The sequence below is a fragment of the Rutilus rutilus genome (assembly GCF_951802725.1).
Source record: "Rutilus rutilus genome assembly, chromosome: 15".
Lineage (NCBI taxonomy): Eukaryota > Metazoa > Chordata > Actinopteri > Cypriniformes > Leuciscidae > Rutilus > Rutilus rutilus.
Genome location: NC_140220.1, coordinates 27,879,206 through 27,898,928, shown reverse-complemented (window position 1 = coordinate 27,898,928; position 19,723 = coordinate 27,879,206). Strand labels below are relative to the sequence as shown.

The 19,723-nt window shown below is 37.5% G+C and overlaps 1 long non-coding RNA gene across 1 annotated transcript; it reads right to left on the bottom strand.

Moving 5' to 3' along the window:
* Nucleotides 1-419: 419 nt before the first annotated feature.
* LOC311304490 lies at nucleotides 420-16,948 on the bottom strand. The gene is made up of 3 exons (XR_014629931.1): nucleotides 16,879-16,948; nucleotides 2,869-3,001; nucleotides 420-1,268 (listed from the first exon to the last, which is right to left on the bottom strand). It is a non-coding gene; the product is annotated as an uncharacterized lncRNA (long non-coding RNA).
* Between the last annotated feature and the right edge of the window lie 2,775 nt (nucleotides 16,949-19,723).

The window sequence follows — 19,723 nt, the reverse complement described above, 5'->3', positions numbered from 1 at the left end:
ACGGAAGAGATTATTGAATAAAGCCGTAATTTTTGGGGTTATTCTTGTCGCTTTATAAAATTAAGGTTGAATCACTGTAGTCACATGGACTATTTTAACAACGTCATACCTTTCTGGGCCTTGAAACTGGTCATTACATTGCTGTCTATGGAGGGACAGAAAGCTCTCGGATTGTGTTCCGAAGATGAACGAAGGTCTTACGGGTTTGGGACGACATGAGGGTAATTAATGACAGAAATTTCATTTTGGGGTGAACTTACCCTTTAACCTTGCTGTGATCTAACACTCACTTAAAGTTAATCTTTAAAAACACTAATAATTCAATATCACCGTTAAATGTAATCTTTAGCAAATCGCAAAATGACAATGAAAATTTTCATACTCTACATTATAATGCTGTGATGCTTAAATTCACTTGTAGCGTTTTATTTTGAGGGTATTTGTTCATTTAATTTATTAACTAATACATTATTTATTTATTTAGTCAAAATTGTACAGAATTTTAATATTGTCCATTTATCGATTACCGACCACAGCATGAAAATAATTATCATATCGGTCATACTTTTAGGATTGATGCAAGTGGTGGACCAGTCAATATCCAATTTTATACAGATTTTTTATCTAAAGTAATTTTTTCACACTTCACTTTCTTGTGCCTGTAAAAATATGTCTGCACCACTGCTTTTCTTCATCTTTAGTAGCGCATCTCTCTTCTAAAGCAGAGCTCACTGTAAAGGCAGCCTGGGGGAGCGTTTACACAGCACTAATGTGCATGAAATAGAGGATTAGGTTTCGAGGTGGGAGGGGAACGGACATCTTAGGGCCCAGTGGCTGCTGTGCCATGTTCATGTTCCTCATGGGAAGGCTTATCCTAATCGCCCCACTGTCGCACCGGCCCCCCCAGGGCCCATACACAACACCCAGAGGCCCCAAGTCTTTAATAAAACAGGGTTATGAATGTATTTGTCTTAATGCTCTACTACTGGTGGTGTGTGTGTGGGTGGCAGAGAGGAGGGAGAGGGTAGACAAGAGGAAAGAGAGGGGGAATGGTGCCGCCTTTGAATGGCAAAACTGTGTCCAGTTTAACGGAGCCACTTTAAGCCGATTTTTTTCGGGTCACATCGGCACCAATGAGGGATTAACTTTTTTCACATCAACGCCCGACTGAGATCTCAGCCCTGCTGCATCCTACATCTCGCTCTGAGGAGAAAAGGTCCACAGTTGCCCAATTTGTACCAGCCAGGGAGAAGAAAGAATGGGCCATCCTATGAGGGACAAAAAGAAAAATTAGCTCAGTTTTACGGCTTTTTTGTTGTTGTTGTTGTTCAGTCCCTGGTTTTTCCCACAAGTGATCAAATAGATGATGAATGCTATAGTGTCTCTGATTCTCTTTTTCTGTCCATCAAACGAAGGAGCTTGTTCTCACAGGCATCGACGTTCGAGTGCTCTCTAACAAACAGGTGGTATTAGTGAGTACGAGTGTGTTTGTATGCAATTACCAACATATATTCAACAGTAAACAGGTGTGAGTCTGACGCTCTTTACGTGTGTCAATAACATTAATGGCTTTTCCATCATTTTCCCACAGTGACAGAATTGACGGCATTTTTATTTGTAAAACACAATTAATCATAAAAGCCATCGTGATTGTGCAGAATCTCTGCGGCAATTCCAATTGTCTCAGGCTGAGTTCTGCATGTTGGCTAGTTTTCTCCTGGCTCATTCTCACAATGTTATTATCTATTATCGTATGAGTAAACAAACTCTCTGAAAGCTGCATAATTAATGCTGGCCTTGTCAGCTCCTCTGAGCCTCTCTCTAATCTATTTTTCTAACACACTCTCATTATAAACATAAAAGACTGAATCAGAAATGTGTCGGAGTAGAGTGCATGAACGGACTCGTATGCACAGTCATGCTGTTAAAAAAAGAGGAGGAGAAATAGTCAGACTAAAATATGTTTACTCTAACTCAGTAATGTAAACAACAAACCTTAATGGTATTTACATGCAGTAAACATGATTATTCAAAGAGTATTTGCACAGAAAACGTGAGAAATGGGTGGAAATTCCAGAGTTCACTTTAAATTTGTCACACAGTTTTTGAATACCTTTTGCACTGAAGTAAGAGTATCTATTAATTTATTTAAAACAACCAAAATTTTTAAAGAATCATGCATACTAGAGAGGGCCCTGCAGACCCTCATGACTGTGTGCCAAGATCAGTTTGCCTCATCAGATAATTTGACCTTTTTAAGACAAATTAAGGTTAGTTTAGTTTGTAAAATGTCATGTGGTGCAACTCCCCCGAAAATTTATATTTATGAATTAATAATTCATGATTGTTATATAAAAAATTGAAAAAAATTAAAGGTATTTTGAAAATGGTTGCAACCAAAATGATTTCAATGAGTACAGTACATCTCAATGTATAACCTACAATGGGTTTTTTTCCCCTTTCTTTATTGGGGACAGTCTTAATCAACTGTAAGTGGAACAAATGTTCAGAATTAGTCACATTTATTTATTTTTTAAATGTTATGTTTCTGTGCAATATGACTTGCTGGTGACTTTAGTAGAGTTGGACATGCATAAATCAGAGTTCTAGATTTATCTATGCCCTCTAGACAAAGTCATTGCAATGATTGTCAGCTGTAAAAATGGTCTAGCAGTACTTGTTCTCTTGGTTTTGGGTTAATGATGCAAGGTCATGTGTGGCCCCACTGCTCTGGTAACATTTATACAGCGGCAGTGACTGATCAAACCTGAACACACACAAGATGAGCAGAAACTTCCCTCCTGCATTCTAAATGTGGAGATTTTGGAGATCTCATCATATAAAATCAGACATGTCATGACCTCTGACTTTTGGGTGGCTGCAGCTGGAGTGGGCGTCGCCATCTCTAGTTCCTGCCAGTTCCTTATTTAGCTGCTCTCTGATTGGCTGATTAAGAAGGAGACTCCACAAAGTGACTGCAAGATTAAAATCTTCTGCACATCTGGGAAGAGAAGAACATTTCAGTGTTTGTGGGAGACAGGAAGGAAGGCAGAGACAGAAACATGTATACAAAAAAAACAAAAAAACAAAAAATAAACAGAGGACATAATTCATGTCACACTGAGGGAAACTAGAAAACCACTGAGGTCACCATTCACACCATAACTGCAACCAAAAATTACAGAGTAACTGACAATGGAGGGGACAAAAACAAGGACAGCAGAGAGATGTGTGTTGAAAAGATGCCAGGAACATGTAATTGTAATTCAAGCGTTGAAGGGATAGTTCACCCAAAAATGAAAATTCTGTCATCCTTTACTCACCCTCAAGTTGTTCCAAACCTGAATAAATGTCTTTGTTTTGTTAAACACAAAAGAAGATATTTTTAATAATGTCAGTAACCGAACAGTTACTGTAACAGTTACTTTCTTATGTTCAGCAGAAGAAAAAAAATCATACAGGTTTAGAACAACAATTTTCATTTTTGGGTGAACTATCCCTTTAAGTTATTGCACTCACTTCATGCAAATGTAATTTGCGAATGGTTTATTGGCAGCTAATCCTATTTAGGCTAATTTAGTGATCTAATTCAGTTGATAAAGGGATGATTTTGTACATCCAGGGGCATGTTAAGGGATAATGTACATTTAGCCCATTATTATCGTAAAATAAGCCTTGACAGGTAGGGGTTTATAATGATATGACTGTTATGCTACTCATAACATTATAGCTTACCAAAAAAATAAATAGATATTGTTCTAAATTAATAATTTTATTAAGTGAGAAGAAAAAGCCTGCAGAATGATACAAGGCCTGAAACAATCACAGCAAAGCAGGTAATTGGTTGTCTGGGACAACAGTCAGTTGTACAATTTAATAGCCATTATATACAAATATTTGACCACTGATTTGTCTGCTTGATTCTGATTGGTCAATGAGGGAATTCTGAGAATAATGAGAATGACCAATCAGATTTAAGAAGAAATGTCACACCCATTTAAACTGAGGATGTGGCCCCTCAGATGTTTGACCCAAGTGGATTTTTTTAACTTTCCAAAAAAAAGAAGAAGCAATGAACCATTTTCTTCAAGAAATTCCAGATGTACTGTAGATAAAATTATGCTGCAAATTTGTGATGAACTTTGCTGCTTTGAATCCAAAATATGTAATTTGTGTCATTCATGACCAAGCACTCGTTCTTGTGCACATTTTACAAAATAATTGTTAATACAACTCCACCACCGAGTGTTAGCATTTATATGCTAACATGAGATATTTATCATTTTATTTATTATCCATTTAAATATCAGCTTTAACAGTCATAGGGGGAAATTGCCTGTCTCCGGCGATCACTCAAAAAAAAAAAAAAAAAAAACCGGTTCATGATGCCCCTGGTATCGAGTGTTAATGAACTTTCATTTGTTACTTTAATGTGAGAATTTCTTTCCTTTCATTTTCAGGGCTGCAAGTGGAGCTGACAGATCCCCTGAAGAGTGATGGGTATGTCCACATACAGTGTTACTGGCACGAGCGAGGAGAATAGCAGCTCTCGCAAGTCCACCTGTGAGTGTTTTCTGAAGAGAGGATAGAAAATACAAGAGGGGTGGGTGGTCACCGTGCTACTCGGTTTGTGTGGGTGAGCGTGTGTGTGCGTCTCAGTGAGCCAGCTCCCATGCTTGGTAAAAATCACCTAATTTTTCACTTGAGTGGCTCTCTTTGGGCAGTTCCCCCCTTCATCGACCCCTTCAGAGTAAAATTCCTCTAGTGAGTGTGAAGACTGCACTCGCAGTGCCCCCCACTCCCCCAGCACACACCGAGGGGCATTGAAAATGCATTAACACCAAATCAATGGAAAACAGTGGAAAAAAAGCAAAAAGAGAGAGGGCGAAAAAAAAATCTCCTTAGCAACATAATCTAGATGGCCTCACGAAAGGAGAGGGGAGTGTGAAAAGAAAGGGGAAAAGAGGGAAAGAGAAAGGGGAGGGGGTAGCTGAGCGTTTAGTGCAGAATAAGAGACTGAACACTGAGAGGTCTTGCACACAGACAGCGACAAAATGGAGAATTAACACAAGAGAAACTGTTCCTATTTAACACCAGGGGAAAAGCGACTATATTAACACCCTCCCATTAGGGGGTAAGGGGGGAGGACAGGACAGACCCCTGAAACTCTCTCCCAAGGGAAAAGAGAAAGTCAGCAATAATTGTTCTCTTTTTTTTGTCTAAATAATATAAAGTAATTTTAATATACAATTATATTTTTTATCTTACTGTTAACTTTTCAGTACATAACTTTTCTTATATACTGTAATAAGTCTTGTATACAAGAAACCATTCATATTATTTCCATTTTTTTTATGTTTTGTATATATTATATTATATCATATCATATATTATTATTCCCCTAGTGAAAAAAAAACCTATACTATTTAAAATACATTTATTTCATACTAAGTATACTACAAATCCATTAACACATTTACTGACATTCACTTGAGACTTACTTCTATAAATATAATTAACTTTATTTCTTAATATTAAGCCTTAAAATGTGTTTTAATACAACTATTAGTAAGGATAGTATGATTTCTGTATAATATGCAAGAGATTTAAAGTGAACCTAAAGTATACTTGCAATAGTTCCACTTTAGCGCAATCAAATATACTTAAGTATATCTTCAGCACTATTTCCGGAAAACTAAAGTGCATTAAGTACAAAATTAGTTGATCCACCTGATATTATATTATATACATAATACGTTTTCCCATATATTTTGCCTTTTTTTGATTACTTTAAATTTCATTATATATAAATTAGGAATCATTCTGGGTATTAGTCACATCAGTTATAAGTCAGGAAGTTCAGTTCAGTTCAGCAAATGTCCTGTAGTCAAGGCAAGTCACCTACAACAGCGCTTTATACAATACAGATTGTTTCAAAGCAGCTGTGATAACAGAAAAAATGATTCAGCAGAAGTTAGTTCAGTGTTGCTCAAGACAGAATGCAGATCCATTATTTTGATTGGAGATTGATAAAAAAAAAGAAAACTCTGTGGAAAGAAAAGGAAGGATATATTCTGTTATTCCCAATTCAATTAGTTTGGTGGTGGACACTGGTTACCAGTCTCTATGTAAATGACCTTTAACCTCCACTACATGATCTGGTCAATGGTGGGAGGGTTAGACTTAATTAGAAGGTCATTAAAACCTGCCCCCTGCAAGCCATTAGCTTTATAACTGCCCACACACATACCCATAGCTGACCCTCGGCTGTAATGAGCCCGTTCAGGCAACTTCATCAAGAAACACGTTCTGTTCCACTGCATCTGCACAGATCAGATCCCAGATCTAATGTCAATAAGTGAAGATTAATTTGATGATATTATTTCACTTCAATCGCTTGAATCATGTTGTTAAATGATGAACTAACATGTCATTGATTGATGAAGTGGAATCATGTGAACTGAAATGTTGAACTAGAATCATATTTTTAAAAGGGGAAAAACACATATTTTCCAGCTGAGTGTTTCTGGAGCGTTCGGGCCATTATTTTCTAGGCTGCATTAAATTACTGTAGCAAAATGTGTTCCCATGCTCTCTGCCAAGCTGAAGTTAAATAAAATGACAAATAAATTTGCACGGTAAGCGTACAGGTAGTGTTATAGACTGCTTTGAGAATGAGAAGCTTTATAAACGTGCACATTTGTAGATAAAAGTTGGGCAACAAAATTTAGGTTCAGGTGAAGATTTCCTGGCGTCACTCTTGTCCAATGGAATCTGGTGCTAAGAAGGCCTATCTAAAGACTGAAAGATTAAGATAAAACAAGGGAGGCTGAATGAGAAAGAGAGAATAAGTGAGAGCCGACAACTTCATCTACAGAGGCATTAACAAAGACAGTACAAAGGCGAAAGGAGAGAAAAAGGGAGAGAGAAAAGGGCCAGAGGTTAGCCAAGACAGAGAGAGATGGAAAAACAGCGAGAGAGAGACAAGGCGTAAAAGAGGGAGAAAAGAGAACGACTGATGTAGATAAACAGTGAAGAAAAGGAGAGAAAGAGAGATTAATAAAGAGGCAGAAGTGGAGAAAAATAGAAACTGAGGGAGAAAGAAGGGACTCCAGCGACTCTCTTTGTCCCAATCGCCGATTTCACACCGACACAAAGGGCTCGGTGGACGTTTCATCCTTTCATTAACGTTTCTCTGGCGTTTATTCAGCGTTAGTCTGTGACGTTATGAAGTCAGTCCCATTCAGGCCACATTATAAATCACCTCCGCCGCTGCAGAGCGTGGCCAATCGGCCAATTACGCAGTGTGGCCGCCCCTGAACACGCAGGACAATGGCATCACAAGGCCAATAAACAAGCCTCTAATAGGGCGGCGGGGAAAACGCGCCCAAAACAGGCCCCAACCGCCCGCCGCACGCACGTATTCCATCATCCCCATGCCCTCGCATTTCCTCCCGCTAACGCCAGCGCACACACACAGCTGTGGAGGGAGCGAGGAAGGGGCAGAAGGGTAGTACTGGCACACCGAGAGAAAAATGACCCAGCGATAGTGCGCCATGCAAACCCCCCCAATAGCCCTTTTCAGGCTGGGAGCCAGAACAAAAGCATACTGTTGCCATACTGTGACGTTCATTCTAGCCAGTTAGCACAGCTGCAAGAGCTCACCTTGCGCTAGCGACTATTGTTGGCCTGTTTTAGAGCCTCTTCCATCCATCTTCTGGACTGGATGAGACAAATACAGACAGAGAGAGCGAGAGAGAGAGAGAGAGAGAGACTGAGAGAAAGTGCTCGGGTGATGCAGCTGCAAAGTGAATGAATGCGAGCGGAAAGGTGAAAAGGGGAAGACTGGAGAGACGGAGAGAGAGGTGTCAATGTAACAGACCGCAGGGTGGTCCCACCCACTCACTTACAGAGCAGCTGCCTAGCAGTTAAAAAGTAACCTCAGAGATCAACCGACCAATGATATTTGCCACCTTTTTAGCTATTTTTGAGCTATTTTAGCACCATGAAAAGCTGAAGTTGGATTTAAAGGAATAATCTGGGTGCAAAACAGCTTAAGCTCAATTGACAGCATATTTTACATATGGTTGATTAGCTACCACAACAAAAAGTCACTCGTCCCCAATATATATATATATTTTTTTTTCTTTTCTTTTTTTCTTTTTTTTTTTGAAGCGCTTGACAATGGAAGTGACTGGGGCCAATTTACATACATTTCTTTTTGTTCACATAAGTAACTATAAAGATAACTATACCGATAATATCAGGGTCCACACCAAATGTTAACATTATGTTTATTATAAGAATGTGCTACAGTTATATCGTCTGCCGCTTTAAATGCTCAAGCTCTTTATAGTGATCCCAACCATGTTGTTATTGTTATAGTTGTGTGGTGTGGAGTTCACTATTCTCATAGAATTAGAACAATTATTAAAACTGTATAATTATTGTACTTGTATAGGATTATTGGCGTGTGTTTTACAAGAAACTGCTATTTCAGTGTTTTTACTTCGAAATGTCATGTTTAATTCAGTGTGTTTCTTGCCATTTCTTTGTAATTATTTGTGAAATTAACTAACAATTTCTGTGTAAAAATGATATCCTAGCTTTTTTTTTTCTCCAAATAAATCCCAAATTTCTTTTTTAAATCGTGTACAGTTGGTTTAGTGTTTATAGTGCTTTGTTTTCATGGCAACAAAGTTGTAAAGTTTAATATAACTTTATAGAGAGCACACATAAGGTTAGTAAGATTTATTTTTTTACAACAAAGTCATGTTAACAGACATTATTTACATATTAAGCATGTATACATACATACACTGCAAACATTTTTAATAAATAAAGTTTTTCTTACTTAGTATTTTTGTCTTGTTTCCTGTCCAAATCTACAAATGCTTAAACCAAGATTAATTTACTAGACAAGTAAAAAGACTTAGCTATTATGGCTTGTTTTCTGGAGAGAAAAATAAATAAAAATTAAATTATCATTTAAATTAAATTAAATGTCAAATCATGTCAAATTAAATTAAATTAAAACAAGCAAAATGATCTGCCAATGGAGTGAGAAAAATGATCTTGCTTCCATTCGAATTAAAATAATTATTCTTACCCCACTGGCAAATCATTTTGCTTGCTTTAAGCAAAAACTCACTTCATTTAATATTTCCCCCCCCAGAAAACAATGCGTAATATATCTTATGCCATTTTACTTGTATAGTAAATGCATCTTGTTTTAATAATTTTTAGATATTTAGACTGGAAACAAGACAACAAATGTTCAGTGTAAGACTGAAACAGTAAGTATTTTAATGTTTACTGTTTTCTCATTTCCATTGTAAATACCTTACTGTAACCCAGATTTTTGCTTTTTTTTGTTGTTGTTGTTGTTGTAATCAACAGTATTCCGCTATATCTTAACTTGTCTCGAACCTGGAATATTTCATTAAATAAGAATGAAAGCGCAGAGGTGCCCGACGTTGGCCCAGCTGCAAGTGTAGAAATGAGAGACAAAGGTCACCGGCACTACAAACTATCCTCATGAACCTTCCCCATGTACCAACAACTCTCGCAGAAAAAACCCACCGTCACAAATCGGCAGTGTCCCGTCCTCTTTCGCTCATACAAACTTCATCAACGGCCTGCGTACCTCCGTGAATGCTCCCTCTCTAGATGCTCTCGCTGAAGTGTCTGCAGCTGCTAAGAGAGTGTTAGTGTCATCTATTGGTTGAGTGAGACTAATAGCACTTGGTACTATGACACTAAATACCCCTCGCACAATTCTAACTTATTCATTAAAAAGACCCCAGGCACGTTACTAACCGACTAAATATCTCCACCACAATGCCACTTGCGCACGAAATTTCCACGATACAAAAACACTTGTGCACAAAATCTTTCCAATACATTTCTAAAATGCCCACTCGAACAAATCACCCTGTAGGCAATACCAACCAAACAATACAACTTCATGCTCTTAGATCTCAAGGCACCAGTCCTCCATTGTGTCTGTTCCAACATTTAACTAGTTTTCTTGCAAAACAAAGGCATTTGTGAAGCTAAAGTAGCCTATAGCTGACAACTGTGCAAGCGCTTGGATGAACTTAAAGGTTTAACTGATTAAAAAACAATATAGTAAAAAAGTCATCAACAAATTAGTATTTTTTTCATATCATGACTGCCAACCAATAAATTTGCAATATAAATAAAATTACAAAAAAATAACTAAAACTTTTATCCAAAAAATTTGCTTTTAATTATTTTATGTAACTTTTAGTCAATGTATATTTCTATGAATGATGTCCAAACGTATCGTTAACTTATATTAAAGGGGACATACCATGAAAATCTGACTTTTTCCATGTTTAAGTGCTATAATCGGGTCACCAGTGCATCTACCAACCCAATAAAAAAAAGGGACAACCCAGTAAGTTTGTTTTGGTAAGCCTTTCTCTGCAAGCATGTCAAAAAATAAACCGATCAGATTTCGCTCCCCTTCTGACGTAGGAAGGGGATCTTTTTATAATATTACCGCCCCTTAATCTGCATGTTTCCACCCATGGCGCGGCCATTTGGTTTTCGCAAGCAATAACAGTGTAACCAGTTCTAATGCAATGGCAAAAGTTCGAGCAAAGCATGCAAACTGTTCTGTTGTTGAGGCACAGACTAGCACAGAACACTTCTTGACCAACAAATGTCACAGCTGTCTTATAAAGACCTCAGGAAATTGTGTCAACTTGTGTAAAAGTTAAACATGGCAAGTCGATCAGATGAATCAATGTAACTCCACAACAACTACACAAATGTATAAACTAACCATTCAGAAACGTCCAGGTGCAGTCTAAAAGTTGAGACCTCTTCATGAGTCTCTCCATAAGGCTGCACTCCGCTACTGGTTATTTCTTAAATTTGACTGAGATTCGCGCGTTTTGTTATTGCCTGAGTATCCGAAGCTCGTGTAAAGGATCGGCCCTCTTCTGAACGGGGGCGGGGAGTAGCAGCTCATTTGCATTTAAAGGGACACACACATGCAAAAATCTATAATAAATGATCTGGGGTCTCATTTATAAAACTTTGCGTAGGAACCTTACTAAAAGTGTACGTGCGCCCGAAAGCCAAAAATGGCGTACGCAAAAAAATATTCGGATTTATAAAACCGTTCGTACGCCAGAACTTGCGCAGAATTCACTTTATAAATCCCAGTCAGCGGAAGATTGTGCGCACATGCGTCTCCTCCCCGAAATAACCATATATGGAGCTTACAACGCCTAGTTTTACTATGCAGATCCTCATCTGCATATCATTTGCATATGATTATTCATCCACGTGATAACGTTTAACGGTACAAGACACATTACATTAATAAAAATCAAGTAGTTGCCTATCCTTGCCTTGTTTTTGAATACATAAATCAAATAGTGTAAAATACATTTCAGAGAAAGTTTTTCTCAATCTTTTCCACTGGCCGAAATGTATTTTTAATTGATATTTTTAATGGAAACAGATGGGCCTTGGGCATTATTTGCACGAAACTATTTTCTCAGACAGTCTGGTATTATCATGATAAGCAATCATCTCTGTGGTTAAAACATTAAAGCACAGCACGCCACAGGAAAAGTGTTCAAAAACATCGCATCCACAGCAAATATTTCTATTGACTGAATTTGAATATAAAAATGTTGTAACTTCTCAGTAATGATTTCATGTTTAAGTGCTTAACTCCATTAATTTGAATGGCATATTTAATCTAAATGTTTATATCAGAAGTAAAACATAGTTTAAATCAATATTTTATTTATTTAAACTGTTATTTGCGTCAGTTTCACTAAACGGCCCAGTGCGCTCGCTGGTGCGGACATTTAAGAAGGGATGGATATTTGCTTCAAGTGACAGGCTTGGTGAGTGAAATTATATTTTGTATTATCTTTCTGTATATGTTTAATTTTCTTTAGATTTTCTGTCTAAAAGTGACCAAAAAGACATTTAACTGCAGCTCACCATCGGTGTCGCCAATTCCCTTTGTCTCCAGAATGTGCGTACGCACGGCTCAAAGTTTGCTTAAAGGTGCGCACATTCTCCCGTCAAGTTTGTTTTTTATAGATCACAACCTTTGCGTGGGAACTGGCGTACGTACGTTTCCAGCCCCGTTTTGTGCGTACGCATGCTTTATAAATGAGACCCCTGGGAGGTATTTTGAGCTGAAATTCCACAGACACATTCTGGGGACACCATATATTTATATTACATCTTGTGAAAAGGGGTATAATGTGTCACCTTTAACTAATAAATGAACAAGAAAAAAAAACAAACATGGATACATGGATATCCTTTTTGAGATTTGCTAAAGATTATATTTATTAAATTATTGTTGTTTTCAAAGATTCACTGTAAGTGAGCGTTAGATGATGGCAAAGGTAATCTAAATGTAAAAACAGTGGAAATGAGCAGCAAGATAAAATATCCAATATTGACCGATAAATAAAAAAACTCAAATATCAACCAATAAATGATATGGTATAGGTATATTGTGCATCCCTAAACAAAACTTATGGATATGGAATTCTGGACACAATCAAGTAGAAATGACCAACATTTCACAACTCTCTGAGTCGGTCTCTGTCTTTTTGTTTCTTTCTTTTTAACTAACCCATGTCCCATTTACAAACACATTTCAGCGGGGCAACTTGATTACCATTCAGGTGGACGTCTGGCTGCAGCTTGTACTTGTTGGAAGAGCTCTTCGGAGTTGCTTAGAGAAGTGTGTGTGTGTGTGTGTGTGTGTGTGTGCGTGTGGTTGGAGGGGGTGGTGGTGCTGAGGGATCGATTTGATTCTAATCGGACCATGAAAAGAACATGATCTAACTGCTTTCAGCTGGGAGTACATTTAGGCCCTCTCCACTATTTGCTCTCCCTCTCTACTCCCCTTTTCCTTTCTTTGACGCGCTCTCTCGCTCTGTCTCTCGCTCTTTGACACACAATGTCTCTGGCCGATTCAAAAAGCCTTGAATGTCTCATTAATGACTTTGTGAATACTGGGGTAGAGAGATTTGAGGATGGACGTGGGGTGGGAGGGAGAAAAAAACAGGGGTGGAAAGAAAAGGGTGGAGAAAGCGTAAAAAATTCCAGGATTGTTTAAAAGGCTTTGCCGTGGATTATCATGACAGCGTTTTAGAGGCTCAATGGGGCTGACCCCTTTGAATGCCTGTGTATTCGGCCCGAGACACTCGCTGGCTCTAACCAGGACTCTCGCTGACTCTGAAAGTTTGTCTTCTTTCTGCATTTTCCTCCTGTGTCCGGTCCCAGCATTTATAGTCTTCTCTGTGTGTCTGTCTTTCAGATTTTATATCCCCATTTCCATCTTCCATTGTCACTCTCTCTCTTTCTCCCCTGTCTGTGATATAATTTATCCATATTTCACTCCCGTTCTTCCATCCACTTGTCGTTGGGTGAAAAATATCTCCTCACTGGGTGATTTTCTCTCTCTCAGGATAAATCTGTTAAAGTTCCCTCTGCTTTTCAGCCGCTCCTGTCATCAGGATAGTTAACACAACACTGAGGGCCATAAGTCAGAAGCCAAAGGTCAAAGGTCAAGGTGGTCATGAGGCTCTCTTTTTCTGGATTTCTATTTTATTTGACTTTTTTTCCATGAATACTTCACACATGATTATAGTCAAGACAAATGGTAAGAAGTAAATTATTTTTCATTCCCCGACTCAAATACCATTTAAGTCTCTCCACATAATACACATACTTCTAATAAATTACAGAAATAAAAAGCCAGTCTGAAGGATACATAAATAGGAAAATGTTATTATTATTATTATTATTATTATTATTACCTGATTTTGATGTTTCTGGCTTTTTGTTTCCGTCTCCTGAAATATTCAAAGCTTGGTGGTGTAAGTTTCTTGTACGTCCACCATTAGAAAGTGTTTTTTATTTGATAGAAAAAAAGATTTATTTATTGTAATAATAATAATAACAAAAGGAATTTATCCTATTTCATTATTAGTTATTATTATTATTAATTACATGATTTTGATGTTTCTGGCTGTTTGATTGTCTCATGAAATGTAGTAAGTTTAGAAAATGTATTTATTTATTCGCAGTAGTAATTTTAATATTAATAGGAAGTTGTATCTTATATAAAATATATATCATCTACATATCATATATGTATATATACATCTTATATGTATGTTAAAATGTATTTTTATTGTATTTAGTAGAAACAAATTCTATAATAATCCTCATGGTACAAAAATGTATTTGCGCATAATCTAATAAACACGCCACTCTCACAGAGGATGAAACTGTGAATATGTCAGTAGACAAACATCAGAGACAGAGGAATCTGTTAGAGAGCAACATGATAGAGATGGAGGAGACTTCGGCAGGTGCTGCGAACCCTTCACACATTCATCCACATCATTCTGCTTGACTTGAACTAGAGTCGCTGCAACGAGCAGGTGAGGGGATACAAATTCTAGTGGGAATGAGGGGGACTACAGCTCTGTTGCTTGCATACAAATTTCATCCCCCTACCCCCAAAACACTCACACATGCACACAGACAGACACAAATGGACTAAGGCAACACAAAGACGTAGCCACACTTGAAAGTCTCTTCAGCTCTAGTTAAACAGGACAGAGTGCGAGAGAGAGGAGCACAGCACAGCCCTTTCAGATCGGCCCACTCCTCTCTGTACATGCACAACATTAAGGTCCTCTGGGCTATTTATGACACAAGGAAGCACAAAACTGCCACAATTAATGAGACACAGGGAAAACACCTTATCCCAAGGTGGCTGAAACAGTGCTGGAAGCTTTCCATACAGCATTAAAAGGCTCCCTTATCCTCAAGCTCGTATTTAAGACCCAAAAGAGTTGTGATAATTCAATTAGTCCTTTTTTTCATCCAGCTACGTGAAGTGCACCCCAGATTGTAGAGTGCTTTACCCTACACAAATTAATTGGGCCACCACAACAATCACAACTTTTATAGTAGTATTCAGATTAGTGCTAGATGTTCTTATGATTTTAGCGTGGCTTGAATTGGATAGCACTTGTAGCGCAGTGTCGTTGCATGTATTGAGGTGTAGTGTGGGTGAACGTTGCAGTGGAAAAAGACAGAGTGGGAGATGAAAGTGTTTTCTAAATATTAGTCTTTTGGCAATTTGTGCATTGCTAACAGTTTATACGTCGATCAAAAGATTAATGGTTTTTGCCTTATAGGGAAGGTAAAAGTAAACCATTAAACACTGGAATGAGGAACATCCAATCAAAATACGGTAAATTGTAAATCCTGTACATTGAATCGTTAAAGTCGCGATGTAATGGACATAGCGACAGATTTTTTGGATGATTAGCTGGAGGCAGATGAACAAGAGATGTACAGAAAGGGGTGTGGTTTAAGCAGACTAAATGATTGGACGAGTCTTGCATACATCACCAGAGAGAACCAACTGCACCAACATTACATATTTTTAAAATTAAAAACGTATCTCTTCACTGTAGCCAATAACTTGGTTTTTTTGGGGGTTTTAGAACATTGTACAGCACATTGGTCAGCTGTGGTTGTTTTTAATTGTGCTTTATAAATAAATTGAGATTGAGAAGTCTGGCATTTTACTGGAAGATTGAGTAAAGACATTTTCACTTAAAATTAAAATGTGAAATGCATTAATAATTCATGCGTTTCGAAAATAATTCTATGATGGCAGCTGTCTGGCTCTGAGATGGCAAATGGGAACATGGTTTGTGTAACATTAGCAACACATTAATTAGCTGTTTGATAACACAGTAAAGCCAAAGGCTGATCATAGCAATTACCGTTATGTGTCTGACGTTGTAGAGAGCAATACATAAAACGCATTACCATTGTGATAAATCAATTTGTAGACGAGCCTGTATAATTCGCTCTTCCTCTTCTGACTCGGTTTCTGGTTCAAACATATGCGGCTGAATTAAACCAGTATTTCCACTTGGCATTGTGTAGGGTTTGCTACAGTAAAGTTGACCGAGTGGATCAGGTAGTCCAAGCTGGTGTGATTGAGTGGAGGCGAGCACTAATTTACATACATTCATGGTTCCGCGTATAGGCTATACTAAATGAAGCAAGGGTGTGGTTACATTCAAGCTATTTTAAGGCATGAAAAAAAAATTTTCACAGAAAGATGTCAAAGATGTGTTTTAAGGGATACAATTATTGACTGAAGGGGGACTATTATTTGAGCTGTATAGCTGTTTCTGTAATTTTCATTTTCAACAAAGTAAAAAGCTGTTTTTTCCACACTAAAAATGTTAACATGCATCTTTGTATTGTGGGTATACTTCCGAAGAAGTGAGTATTTTAATGTTTATGGATTTGCCCCATTTACTTGATGTAAATGCCTGACTGCAACCTAAAAATTTGCTTATTTTAAAGAAAACAAGGGACGAGCTGAAATTATTTTTTGATGTTATCAACATTATGCCACAAATGCTTTTGACTGACCGTAGCTTGTATTGAACCCACAATATTTCTAGTTTAAGTGAAGGAAAATTCCAAACCAAACTTGTTTTTTCTTTGACACAATCAGGTTAAGTCAGGTGTTTCAACCAAATGCCATACAATTATGCCTCTGTTGTTTAATAGGCTCCATTAGAGTTATAAAAGTTGCTTTTGTTATCTAACAATCTCCAAAATTTGCATCTATTCCTATTTGTGAACCTTATGTAACCATGTGTTTTGGAAAATCAGGAACAAGAATGCATCAAATGAATAAACCAACAGCTCTGGGATAAAATCTCTAATCTATGTGGCATTAAGATGTCTGCCTTAGAGTAATTGTTTCTGTATTGAGCACACCATGCTAAAAACACAAGCACTTTAGTGACTTACCGTGGATTTGGCACATTATCCTGCACAGCTCAATTCATTCCAGAACTACTTATCCTGGCTTCAAAGGGACGCCTATAGAACACACAGGTTACTAGTGTAGGCTGATGTTTATGTAAACACAGAGAACCTCAAATCACTTGATAAGCAGTGCGACCCACTGACGCATGATAGGCCCGACTAACCTTGGGAACTGGATTAGACGTACAAACAGAGCAGAACTTTGCTTGTAAAGCACCACGCTGCTGCAAAAACAGTGCAGGGGGGTTATTGGAAAAGATGTCTGAGATATAATCTTGCAAGGTGTAGTGAGAGTACAAAGAGATTTTAGGTTAATTAGGTTAATTATATTTTTTTTAGTAAAAGAGATTCCCCAGCACACTCTCAGAAAAAAAGCTATAGCTGTCACTAGGGCGGCACCCTTTCAAAAGGTACCTAAAAATGGCACATATTAGAAGATTCTGAAAGGGTACCGTCCCAGTGACAGCTTTTGTACCTTTTTTTTTCTGAGAGTGCATGTAAAACTTGATGCCAGTTTCCTAAGATTATATATCATATGATTGGCAAACTTTTGTCTTAGTCAATCAATTTTTCAGTTTAGACAACTGCAGAGATTACATAACTTTTGTGTGCATGATGATGATCTAAGACTTTATTTTTTGCTTATTTAAAATGCACCAACATTACAATTCTGGCTGACACCTCTCAGCCAATAATTATTGTATTTTGTTATGGCTTTTAACTGATACATATTCAATATTAAAATTTTACACTATTTTGTCATAAATAACACACACATGCGCACACACGCGCACAAATCAGTTGTATTTAATGCTACAAGTGAATTTCATGCATCACAGCATTGTAGTATGGAATAGGTTTATTGCACACTCGTGGCCGTTACATTTTTCCATAATTCAACGGCCCAGAGAGTTACCACACCTCAAATCATTGTTCAGATGATGTATTTTAAGACATTTGTCAGGTTTTTGTCCTTAAAACGCTCTTGTGTGTAGGACTAATTTCAGATGTATCTAATCCCAAGCCTCTGTTGCTAGTTGCAACGCTTTCTCACGACCAATACGTACGAATTCGTACGAGTGATTAAAATGTGGCTAATTCGTACGACGTCACTCGTACGAATTCCTACATTTTTCTAAACCCACGTGATGGTTAGGTTTAGGGGCGGGGTCAGGGGTAGGTCATTCCTGTGAATTCCTACGAATTGGGCAAACGAGTGAAGTCATATGAATTCATATGAATTAGACACCTTGTAAAATTCGTAGGAGAGAGAGAGAGAGAGAGAGAATGAATTACCTGAGTCAGTGCATCTCTCAACAACAGTGTTCGGCAGCAACATCTCTAATAACAGCGCAACTGTAAGTGTATCTGCTCCAAGAACAGTGCCTTTATTACATCGCTATTGAGAAATGGCATGTAGCTTTTAAGTTGTTAAAATATTTTACTGGTTAAATCTTCAGAGCAGCCTGACAACACGTTTATGTGCCAGTGTGTGTGCATTTGAAAGAACGGGAGAAAGAGAATGTGCTGTCCATACATAACTAAATGTAATTTTGTGGCAAAAAAAACCCCATGAAAATTATTTGTTGTTTTTATCATTTAATATTTATTTGTTTGGTCAGTGTCGTTGTGGGTTTTGGTTATTTTTCTGTTGTAGTCTGTAAAGACCTTCACTGAAATCATTTGGCGTAGTAATATAGAACTGTAATGCGGTCAAGACCTGCCTGGAACTACTTTAGCCATGTGTTTCTCTGAAAATAATTGCACACCTTAGAACTTTTGTCAACCAATCATATTCAAGCATTCAACAGCCCCGTAGTATAATGTACATTATGAAGATGAGATTTGCCCAAGATTACATTTAACATTTTACATGTTATTAAATATTAAATATTAAAAAGTATTTGTTTTGCATGTACAGTGGCTGGAATAGAGGTTTTTCAAAGCACATTTTAAAAAGATTGAGGGGTTTTGGTGGTGCTGGCAATACAAATTTTGTGCCAAAAATAACACAAACAAGCAAGAAAGTAATGATAATCAGAGATTGACAAAACGAAATGATGCCCCTATACTTTGACCAAATAATGGCCTGATCTCAATTTATGGCAATATCATGACATAGATGCTCTCTACTCTCAAACTAATCTCTGAAAATCATCCTCATCACTAACACAGTAAGAGAACAGCAGATTATATCAGAAAATGGCAGCATAAACTCATTTATAACATGTGTGCCCTGTTCATCCAGAAAGAAAGTGATGGGAGAAAGAGTGTGTTAGAGAGGGAAGGGTTGACGGTAGTCATTAAAGTCAACTAGTGTTCCCTAGTAAGAGGGCAATCTTGGAAGAGTGGTGTGTATTTGTGAGTGTAAAAATGCGTAACAATGTGCGGTAATGAGCCATGATAAACATTACTGTAACTGACAGAAAAACACCACTTTTACACTCAAGCCAATCAATAAATTGTGCATCTGCTCTCAAGAGAGTGAACAGAGGAACCCCTCATCAGAATAGGGAACACAAATGAACATCAGTGTCTTCTGAATCTGTTCTGCTAACTTTCTAGTTTTTCTGACAATAGGAGAAGGACTGTCCTTCCTATCTTTTCGTGTGGTATTGTGAGCTTACACTGTTCTGTTTTGTACATTTTCATGTTATTCATTTTTGCATTTTATATGTATGCATTTATGTAATGATTATTATTGAATTCATTAAAAAGTAAATCTAAACTAAAGAAAGTTGCGTTATACAGATATATTAACAGGATCAATTATTTACTCATAATAGTTAGGATGTAATTTCCATGTGAACGCATCAGTGTAACAGTA